Genomic DNA, 12,653 nt, shown 5'->3' on the forward strand with positions numbered 1-12,653 from the left:
TTATACGAATATAGCGTTCACAAACTGTTCGCGAACAGTTCTGCTCACATATGTGTACCCACCTTAAGAAAATTAGTGAACAACCTGACCCTGGTAAGTACAGATACAAAAACAATATTGGAAATTGGAATTTCTTTGGACACAACGAGTTTTGAATTCTAGACTATGTCTTGGTTCGCCTTTCACTATTCTGCAATCACAAACTTAACCCACAAAACAACACAACTTGTATGTATCCTTTAACACACTGTTTTCAAACTGGACTGCTCGTTCTGCTTGGTATTCCCCTATGAAATTTTCTACGAACAGTGTCAGCCTACTTTAGGATGTTCGCTAAGATTTTATCTGCCGTATTAAGTGGGAAGATGTCTCTATAATTAGAGCACTTGGTTTTGTCTCCCTTTTTACGGATGGGGATTATTACACTTTTGTGCCATTTTGTTGCTATTTTCTTTTCTTTCCATATAAGTGTTATTAGTTTATGAAGTTACTAAACGTGAAAGAATCTCTAATATAGAATTCATTGGATTCATTGTAGGAAATTGTGAGAATATCTGTAAAAGGTGTTTAGCAAGTTTACTATTGGGAGCATCAATGGAAGATACAATAGGCCTCATTGAAATAGTGGGTTTGTGAACTTTAGGTAGTGTATAAAACCTGGGTGCAATTGCATTGTAAATTTTTAAGGATTTTGCAACTTCTGTTGTTATGGATTTTGAAGAAGCTAAATCCAAAACCAGCTTATTCGCCTTTTGTTGGAGGGTGCACACCGGACTGTTCTTAAGTTTGATGTAGCTTTTTGTGTCATTCAATAAACTAATACTTTTTTCAATGTATTAATTCTTATACATTGACATTGTTACATTTCCCTTCTCACTCCTAACAATGTAAATTTCCGAATGTGATTTTAAAAATAGTTTGCACTCATTGTATATATTGTTCAAAAAATGTCCTTCTTTACTTGTTTTGTGTAGAAAGTTAGTGAAAACATTAGTGCTTTGAGATCTCGCGATGTCCTTCTCTTAAGGTTCTATATAAGAAATAAGAAACTCGATATCTGAGAGAAGAGAAGACATTTTGAAATCTTTAGCACTAGGAAATAGGCAAAATTTTGGACCCAAAGACAGAAGTTTTAACTTTAACATCCCGGTCAACCTTCTGACTACAGCCCTAATAAACTGTTTGATTGTTTATATTGACAGTAACTAATATCCAGTATTTCTTATGTATATTTATATATATTGTTATGCTATGTAAAATTGAAGATAATCTTGGTTTGCTCTTAATATATTTCAACTGATAAACTATAAAAGATATTCCGAAGAAATGAAAGTTCATTATCTTTGGATTACCTGTAGTAAACAAATTTTAAGATATGCATAAATTATTTTCTTTGTAAAATATATATTCGAGTGACGTGAGGTAGCTTAAGTGAAATAATGGAACAATGAAAGTGGATTTTCCAAATAGACTTGTACGCCGATACGGTGAATAAGACAATAGAATCGAAATATTTAAAATGTATAATTCTCCGTTAGTTTTTAAGAATTTGTAGAACCGATTAGCATGTTAATAGTTTTTAGGAAATTTATAATTGTAGGTAAAATTGTTTGTTTGTTATCTAAGTGGTAGATGGGAATACGTATGACGAACTATGATTGGCAAAGAGTGGAAAAAGTGGGAGATTTATGTAGGAAGGAGAGTTTAGCTAGATTTTAGAGGGAAAAAAGATAATCAGTTGTTTTCCAAGGGTGCAAGGCGAACAGTCGTTTTTCTTTGGCGGTTCCAAAGTGATAGTAAGTATTAGAAGTGAATGTTTGTGAGTTTTCGTGGACGAAGTGTATCCTGACGGAAGCTGATCCAGTAAAATATTGTAAGTCATACTTTTCTACTTATATATTCCAAGAGTCACTGTTCAGGCAGGAACGAGAGATTCAGTTTATCGAGAGGAGAAGAGGCTAGTGTCTTTTGAACGATACGTGCATCTGAAGGAGATCATTGAAGACGAGAGGCTCGTAATAATTTGTTGTAAGATTGCTGATTACCTAGGGAACTGCGAAGAATAGATAGTGTAGGCTACAAGGAACAAGGATTTGGACAACTCATCTTCAGAGAGATACTTTTTTTGTTACCATTCGTCATTTTTTTTTATCAACAAAGTTTTTTTTTATTAATTGCTTCAGAAAAGGTAGAAATATTTATCAGGAGATATAGAACAACAATTTTGATTTGAAATTTTAATTTATATAGTATATAACATTAATTTTTGAAGGTTCACGTACGTAGAACAAAATTTTGATAATCATTGTATGAGATATTTTTTGTTTAAGATATTTGAGTGTGAATTTTATTTCAATATATAATTTTGTATCATATATGACTATTATTCCGGTATTCCTTAGACCTTACCTATCATATGCAAAGCATATATATTGAAGCACGAATATAACCCTGAGATAAGAGAATTAAATGGAGTGATAAAATCATAATTGCATCATTTAAATAAGTTTAATTAATTAATTAATTAGCTAATTAATTGCTTGGCGCACCTCTGACTTTTAATATCACATTAATATATATATATATATATATATATATATATATATATATATATCAAGATTTACGATTTGGTTTATTAATATTTTTTTAAATCCCTTCTTGTCATTTTACGTCATACTTTTATTCACGGCACACGTATACTCTTTAGTACTTTTTTACGTTTTAATATAAAATTGAATGCGTACGTGTTGTCCATTCTGAACAGGCTTACTCATGACACAAAAAGACCACAGCGGCCGATGTACTCGAACTTTGTAAGGGAAGTGATTGATCTTCTTAAGAGTTGTTAAGGATTTTATCGGAAGGGCTTTGAGGAAAATGCTCAATTAATCAGCACCTTAGAAAAACTCACAATGTGCTTTTAAAACATTTCAAACTTTAATCTCATTGGAATTAATAAAAGAAAAAATAATAAATCTTTTAAAAGGAACGTCATAGATTAGCAGTTTGGTGGAAGTTCTAGAAAAACTAGACAGACAATTACATTAATATTGTGAACTATAAATTATAAATTATTTAGAGATGCTGAGATATAAATGATGCTTCAATTAGTACCGACTATAATCATCTCGAGAATGTTGAGAATTCCATGGACTGCCAGGGTTACGAATGAGGAAGTGCTGAGAAGAATGGATCGAGACAAAAAATTGTTGAGAACAATAAAAGTACGCAAGACTGCATACCTTGGACACATACTGGGAAATGATAAATATAATCTTCTGTAGGTCATCATGCAGGGTAGAGTCGATGGCAAAAAGGGAATAGGTAGAAAGAGGAAGTCATGGCTGCGAAATATTCGAGACTGGACAAACATGACTGTAGATAAATTATTCCACGTTGTAAAAGACAGAGAAACTTTTAGAAATGTGGTCGCCAACCTCCGTTAATGGAGACGGCATAGGAAGAAGAAGAAGATAAACATCCTGGGCTAACCGATAATAGTATAAAAGATCCGGTTTCAAGTAAAATTTAAATATGTTTCCTGATAAAATTTGTCAATCTTCATTTCTTAATGTTGATTTAATTGCGTAAAATCCAAACTCATTATAATTCCATTAATACAGATAAGGCTTCTATTGACGAAACTGTACCGATAAGAGGGTTTTTCAAATTCGATGGTAGTGTACGACGGGTTTGCTAATCACCTTTTAAGTGGTTTTCAGGTATTTATATAATAAGTTTATGGAACTGAACACCAACCAGTGTTTAAATACGAGTTCTTGATAAAATTTGTTTGTCTTTATAAAATCTTTATATATCACGGGAAGTGTTAAGTAGTATTACTCATTTTACTCATGACATTTTCTATCATTATGTGGCGTCCGTGGGATAATAATAATGGGGCTTCTTCTAGTGTTCCGGTAAAGAAGAAACATTTATCTGTAGATGCAAAGCAAATTGTAAAAACTATATACAGAACCTTACTTAAAAGAGAACTTGACACAACTTTCGTTACGAGTAAAATATGCGATTTGACGAAAATACCTCTGACCACAGTAAAAAGAATTACATCAAATCTCATAGAAACAAAAAAAAACGAAAAAATTCCAGTTTCATCAAATGTATGGACGAAGTCGATAAGGACTTATCGATAAGGATAAGGAAAAGTATATAACATGTACGAAGAGCAACGGATACATACATTAAGAGCTCTGAAGCGACAGCTCAATGTTGACGAAACCCAAATAAGCTGAAGCCTCACCAGCTTATGGAAAATTTTGAAAAGTCCAATCCAGCTGTTTCCAATATTTCTAGCATTTTCAAAATCGATTGCACAAATGTACACATTTTGATTTATATCTCTGTATCACTGTACTAGCACCTGTATACTAAACAAGGCTTCTCTTGTACCTAAGCCTCTCCTAAACCCAAATTGAGTATTACTAATTCTGTCCTCTAACAGCGTGTAAATTCTGCTGTGTATTACTCGCAGGAAGATTTTCAAAACGTGACTCACGTGACATGACTTTATAATCTTAGCAATTAAAATAGATTTAATTTATTTTAAAACTCATTTGTAAACATTAATTTCGGGTATATAAGGCAAAGCAATATTTTACATCCGTTTTTTGTTTTTGTCGTCGTAATTATTGTAAATTTTGTGGATCCCTTGCTTTATTATAGGAGTACCATCTAGCCCAGAGATCCTCACTAGGATTTCTTTGAGAGCCTAATAGTTTGAATGAAATTTTCCTCAGGGCCGCAAGTACAAGTGGTGGTATGAAATAACTTTAAAACTATATGACTATAACATAAGTTTATTACATTACGTAAAAACGTCCTAAATTTGTTAATTCTTTGAAGTTGTCGGGCGAAATCTTTTACAGCTCTCTAGAATGGCATCTATGTTAGCAGGTTGGGAAGAAACTGAAATTCCCAAAATGTTTTCAACGCTCTCACTAATTAGCCTAGATCTGTACTTATTTTTTATGAATTTCAGCTTACTGAATGTAGATTCACAGACATATGTAGATGCAAAAATACACAAAATTTTCTAAGCACTGTCAGTTAAGTTAGGAAATTTGTCATTTTCAACTGCTTTCCAAAAATTAAAGTGAGCTTTTTTCTTCTTTTTTTCTTCAAAAATACTTTTGAGCTCTGTATCATTCTGAAGATCAATTAACTAATGTTTCAAATCCCTAGCTTCGTATCCAAAAATAGAAAGATGAGCTACATTTGCTGTTGTTATTGCCCATGGATTTTCCACCAAGCGAAATGGTTCTTGGAACTTGTTGAAGTCACTAAACCTCACAGACATTTCATCCTTTAGGTCTGCTAACAGCTTCAGTAGGTCAGAAATCTATTGGCTTTTATCTGGATTTTTATCAAACAGTGCTTTAATGGAAGGAAAGCTGGAATAATCTTCATTTGACAATTCTTCAATATACATATTCAGCTTCTGCTTTAGTGAAAACACAATACTCATCATTTTCGTTACAATGTTATTGTAGTCTCCTTGAAATTTGGTCAATGTTTCATTCATAATGCTCATTGTATCAGTGAGAAACGCTACTTTAAGCCACCAACTAAAATTATGAATATCAGGAAGCTCTTTATTCTTTGTAGCCAAAAACAGAGTAATCTCATGTCGAATGCTGAAGAAACCTTCCAAAACTTTACCCTTACTCAGCCATCTCACTTCTGTGTTTTAAAGAATGTCCCCATATTGCGACATAAGTTCTTTCAAAAATTCTTGAAACTCTCTGTGGTTTAGTTCATTTCATCTTATGACATTCACAATCTTTACAAGTGTTTTCAGAACACAGTTGAAATTTTCACCAAATTTAGCAGCTAAGCTTTCTTGATGAATGATACAATGGAAACTCAATAAATTATCATTTCCCAAATCTTTTTTCAAGAGCTGAACAAACCCTATATTTCGTCCCAACATTGATGGGCAACCATCACTACACACAGAAAAAACCTTTTTCAATCAATGCTGCTTCAAAAAATTACGGTAAATGGTAAATTTTTTAGGGTCCATTTATTTTATCGGGCATGCGTATTTAGGAGGTCCACAAGGTTTTGAAACATCTATACTGGCCGGTCAGTGCCACTGTGGTGGGGGTAAAGATGACTAATGCGAAATGCGGTACAATGCATGGTGCCGCTCTACACTACTGTAATCTGATTAAATACATAAATAGAAACATAATTATATTATAACTAGCAAATTTTGTTTTACTGCCTAGCAGTCTGAGGGTCGCAAAAAATCGCTCCGAGGGCCGAGTCCGTGGGCCGCGTAGTGAGTATGGCTGGTCTAGCCAGTGTTAATTGTCAAAAGACCAACTCTGTCTATCTCGTTTGCTTATCGCTTCGGACCGGTCTTAACAATGGGCCGTCATATAAATAAAATAATATTTACGACAGCACTAATTGAGGTCAACCATTTTCTACTAAACAAACTTTAGTATAGTACATCCACTAATAATTTTCCAACATAAACATGCCTCATTCTGGTATCAAAGAGACCGCCTTTCAAATCAAGGTTGTCAGACATATTTACTAAAATTCCTAAGGTTATATTTAAAAAATATTCTCTATTATCTATTCGTTATTATTCAATTGCTAGTCAACGAACGACACTCTTAAAAAATAATATGAACATATTCTCAAAAATATATCTATAAATTAATTAACTAGGTACTAATATTTCCATGGACTCTTCACTAATGAATTAAAGTAACCGTGAACTTTATATATATTACTTATACTCTAAGTAATTTTCGAATATCGGCAACATTGTAGTCTGGAGAGAATTTGAACGTTCCGTCCATATCGACGTTGCCATGTTGGTGAATTTAGCGGTAATACTTTTATAGATATAATGATCGACTTTTAAGAAATCAGACAACTTTTAAGAATTCCAAGTTCTCAAAAACGGTTTCAAGAATTGTATTATTTTTTTCCAAATTTCATTGATTTTATACCTTACCTGGAAACATGAAAAATTGCAGATATATTAATATGGTATTAAAGTTATATTCACTAATTTTAAACTCATGTATTATGGCAACAGCGAAGCGCAAAGCTATAAATCGTAATGAACTCCTGTTTGTCTCGCTATGTGACACCCTAAAATATTTCCTTTTGCAGAGGCGGAGGCTTATTATAAGGTAAGTAATATTATATTTTTCTAGGATGGCATTTTTTAAGATGCATCAACTTCTGTGTTATCAATAAATAATGACAATTATGTTAATGACAGCTCCGAATTAAAAAATAAAGATTTGCACGTACAATCCCAAAGAATAGTTTTAAATATGTATGAGTGTTTGAAAAAAGAAAATATTGGGATGGCTGATAATGCAATTGTTCTAATTGTATCTAATGCATTGCTATTGTCGGCCAAAAATATAACAAAGTCTTCTGCCGATTATCACGAAGATATGACAGCCGATTTATTTGAAAAGTGGTTTGTTGAACAACTCTTGCCCAATATTCCGCCGAATTCAGTGATTGTTATGGATAATGCGTCGTATCATTCCCGCATATTAAATAAAATGATCAAAGATCAAAAGATCATAGATCAAAATTAGAATGATCAAAAGTCGGAATTTTAAAAACGAATATGTTATTGACACCAATTGCAGCAGGCACGGCCATACTCTTTTGCGATTACCCTCATACTATTGCATTTTTAATCCAATTGAAATGGTTTGGGGTACCGTAAAAAAACGATTGCGAAAATATAATCAGTCACCAACATTAAGCGCAGTGGCCATTGAGAATATTCGAGAAATAATTAGTGGCATTATTAGCGATGTGTGGAAAAATTGCGAAGCTCATGTTGTAAAAATAGAAAACGAATATCCTGTTTTACCGGCAATAGCACCAATAGTTATCCAACCTAAGAACGATTCGACTTCAGAAGACTCTGACGATTCTTTTCAGTCCTTCTAATTAATTTCTTTACAGCTATCGCGATGCATCTTGAACACTAGTATTCATTATTATACAGTGTGTCGCATTTAAGATGAAGACACCTCTATATATCAGCTACTAAAATACATACAGATTTGACATTTTGCACAGTCATACATGTTGATAGTGCACATTTTTTTAAGATAGTCATCTGAAATTTAAATATAAACGCGGCTTACTGCGAATCCACAAACAGGGTCAATTTTCGATATTTTGCTTCGCGTTAGAGAAATCGGAAAAACTTATTTGGAAAAGTTGTTCCACTTATTGTAACCGCACATACCAAATTTCATGACAAAATTCACAATTTTAGTTTTTCAGTATTATTTGTAATCTCGATCCTAAATCCAAAATTGGCTGTCTAAAGATGCATTTCGGGACAGCCAACTGTCCCGAGATTTAAGACACTTTGGAAATAAGCTCTTCAATTAATGAAAAAAGTAAAAGTGCGAATTTTGACATAAAACTTTGTTATGTGGGGTTTTAATAATATTTGGAACATCTTTTCCAAATAACTTTTTCAGATATCCCTAACTCGAAGCAAAATATTGAAGATTCACCCTGTTTGTGCATTAACAGTAGGCCGTGTTTAAAAATTTAATTTCAGTTGACTATCTTAATTGCTGGATAGACAATCTTTTAAAATTTTCTGACAGAATGAGCCATTATTTACAGATAATTGTAAAAAAATATTATGGTTTATGTAAAAACTAAATAATAAGTCCAATATTCTTAAAAATCACTAAAATTAACAAGCTTTAATTTGAAAGAATTAATTTGTTATTTATTCGATGTTGTGAGCCCGCTCCCATTTGAAAAAAAAACTGATTCTGTCCTTTGAAGAGTCCTATTCAAAAATGCCCCGTTTAAACAAATCGAAGGTTGAAGGGTGCGGGACATTTTTGCCGGAAACAATTTAAATTCAAAAGATCACCTTTTTCTGCTACGGAAAATATTGCTCCGATTTCTCACCAAAATCAATGTTGAGACTTTGGTTTAGATACTCTTGAATCTCAAAAATACTCATTTACATATTTTTCAAGCCTCGAAAATGCATATTAGGTATCGCATTTTTCGGATTTTAAATCGCTTATAACTCCAAAACTATAAACTTTTGAGAAAAATGACATAGATCTTATTTAGAGTCACCCAAAAACCTAAAAAATATTTTTTGGAGCACAAAAGGGGATATTTTGAATTTGTTTAAAAAATTGTTTAAACAATTTCTGCCCAAAAATTGAGAAATTTTCCTGAATATAATTATGTAAAAATTAATAAAAATTATATGATTTTTCTTGAAATATGCGTTTGATAACTGATCCCTTTTCTTAATTTCCACGCCAATGGTCGGCATTGGCATCAAAGAATCTCAAAAGCCGACGCTTGGCAAACTGACATTGGAAAAAGTATAATATTTTTAAAAACTTGACGTAAGTGAAAAATTCTATTGTAGTATAGCTCTGAAGATGGCTTTGTAAACCGAAACACACACTTTAAAAATACTTTTTTATGCTCTGATTTAATTTTTTGAACCTAGGAATCTACTGTTAAAATATGTGCAATTATTGTTGCAAGACCCTGTATACTCACTTCTTAAAGTTTCAACCCAGTATATGTAAAAATTATAAAGTACCGATCACCCCTGATAATAAACAATTATTTGCTATATAAGTATCGATAAGAAATCAGTGTATTTAATTATGTATACTTTTATGCACACGAAAAGATAATTAGAAGATACAATCAAACCATTGTTATTTTTTGTATCTATAAATTTATTTATTTATTGATGTAAAAAAGTTAACATTTGAAAATATTTATTTAATAATATATTTTGCTATTCAATTAAAATCTTCCGTGATACATGCCATAGTTAATAGAACCTTCACTTACCATATAGACTCAATAATTAAAGTGTAATTAAGTCTCTATTATAGAGTATAATAACTTCTAGTCATTTTCCGTTGGGTAATAATGGAACACCAACAGGTACTTATATCCTACGATCTACCATCAGATATTTATACCCTAAAATGGTGGTACCACCTAGGCAATCTTCTGGGAATCTTCCCTTCAGACATGGAGGGTGGAAACTTCTATACACAAGCAGTTATTATAATAGTAACAAATATTCTGGGGCTTATTTTATCCTATTACATAGTAACGGTCAAAATTAACCCATCAGATAGTTTCTACATTCTGGAAATATTTCGAATTGCTTTGATTCCCTTGTTTAACATTAGTCTATTACGTGGATTGGTTGCAAATAAAACAAAATGGGGACTGTTTTTTAAACACCTCTCGTTCATAAATAATCACCTTGGGAGTCCTAACGTACCGAAGTCAGTGCTGTACTTGAAGTACTTATTTTGGATTGTCATTTTAATTGTCGACATCAGCACAGCTGTACCTATTTGGAATAACTTTAGCAGACTCGCATGTATAATAAATATAATTATTTTTATACAGATGGCTACTACAATTGGATTCATCGTCGAGGCCTCGTTTTTTATCGCCTACAGTCAGGATCAATTTTGTACTACTCTACATACTTTCTGTTTTAAAAAACACATCGGCATAAGACCTGTACAACAATATTTCGAATATATGGAAGAGATATACAGGAGTATTTACTATTTAGTAGAAATATTGGATTCTTCGTTTGGTTTGCAAATGCTGTTCATTATTATTACTAGTGTGGTCGAAATTCTTGCTGATATTGATGTAGCTTTGGATAATTCACTGAGAAATGAAGAGTACGCTAAGGAATATATAATTTCTGATGTTCTTTATATAATTGGAATGACGGTTAGTATTTTTATGGTGATAAAAAAAATACTATCTATTGGTAAGAGTAGATATAAGTAATAAGAACCCAAAATATATTTTTATTGGTAGTAAAAAGGTCGCGACCAGTTTCTCGGTTTAAAATATATACTCCATCATCAGGTACTGTAGAAAAAACTCCATAGGATGCCAATACAAAACACATATGTGTTTGTCCATAGAACCTTCTTCTTCTTCCTATGCCGTCCCCATTAAAGGAGGTTGGCGACCACATTTCTAAAAGTTTCTCTGTCTTTTGCAACATGTAATAATTCGTCTACGGTCATGTTTGTCCAGTCTCGAATATTTCGCCGTGACTTCCTATTTCTGCCTATTCCCTTTTTGACATCAACTCTACCCTGCATGATGACCTGTAGAAGACTATATTTATCATTCCCCCGTATGTGTCCAAGGTATGCAGTCTTGCGTACTTTTATTGTTCTTCACAATTTTTTGTCTAGACCCATCCTTCTCAGCACTTCCTCATTGGTGACCCTGGCATCAATGGAATTCTCAACATTCTCCGGTATATTTAAAGTTCAAAGGCTTCAAGCTTCTTAAGAATTTGCGCTTTTAACGTCCATGTTTCTACCCTGTACAATAGTTGGGACCAGACGTAACATTCAACAAACCTCAGTCTCAGCGCAGTATTTAGATTTTTGTTTGAATTGCTTGAATTTGAATAACGCTGCCCTTGGCATTTCTATTCGTACCCTGATTTCTTGGTCTGGATCTAATTCTGTGTTGATGTAAGCTCCCAGATATTTATATTTTGTCACTCTCTCTATTTGCTGTCCACCAAGGGTTCTTCTTCTTAGAGTGCCGTCTCCCTACGGAGGTTGGCCATCATAATGGTTATTCTTATTTTTGAGCTTGCTGCTCTAAACAAATCAATCGATCTGCATTGATACCAATCACGTAGATTCTTCAACCAGGAGTTCTGCCTTCGGTCAACAGATCTTCTTCCTTGAATCTTTCCCTGTATGATGAGTCTCAAAATTTCATATTTTGGTCCCCTCATCACGTGGCCTAGGTATTCCAGTTTTCTGATTTGTATAGTGGTGATTAGTTCTGTTTCTTTACCAACCCTCTCCAGTACTTCTTTATTTGTAATTCTATCAGTCCATGATATTTGTAAGACTCTGCGGTATAACCAGAGTTCGAAAGCCTCGATTCTTTTTAAATTGCATTTTTTTAATGTCTAAGTCTCAGCTCCATATAATAATATTAAAATAATATAACAGCGAATGGTACATAGTCTGATCACCAAATTTAGATTTTTGTACGTTAGGATTGGCTTCATTCGTATAAATGCTGATCTGGCAATCTCTATTCGCCTGTTTATTTCTGTATTATGATCATTGGTTTTATTAATCAAAGGTCCCAAGTACTGATATTTTTCTACTTGTTCTATCACGTTACCATTAATTGTCAATAGGTGATGTATATTTTGTGGTCTTTTTGTAATTAGCATGTACTTCGCATGTAACCAAGGGTTAGTTGGTCATTATTTATTGGACTCCTTGATACTATCATAAATTTGGTCTTATCTGTGTTAATGTCAAGTCCCATTTGAATGCATTCACTATTTATTGCATCTAGTAAAGTTTGTAGTTCTTCTATACTTTCAGCCATAAATTGTCGTATCATCTGCAAATCTCGTAGTGTTTACGATTTCTCCATCAATTCTTATTTCCTCTTTTCTTTCCCATAAGGCTTTTCTGAATATGACCTGTAAGTACACGTTGAAAAGCGTCGGAGATAAGACGCATCCTTGTCTGACCCCTCTCGTAATCGGTATAATATTATAGAACCAATAACGTATTTAATGATGATGTATATAT

The sequence above is a fragment of the Diabrotica undecimpunctata genome, chromosome 9 (assembly GCF_040954645.1).
Source record: "Diabrotica undecimpunctata isolate CICGRU chromosome 9, icDiaUnde3, whole genome shotgun sequence".
NCBI classification, from domain to species: domain Eukaryota; kingdom Metazoa; phylum Arthropoda; class Insecta; order Coleoptera; family Chrysomelidae; genus Diabrotica; species Diabrotica undecimpunctata.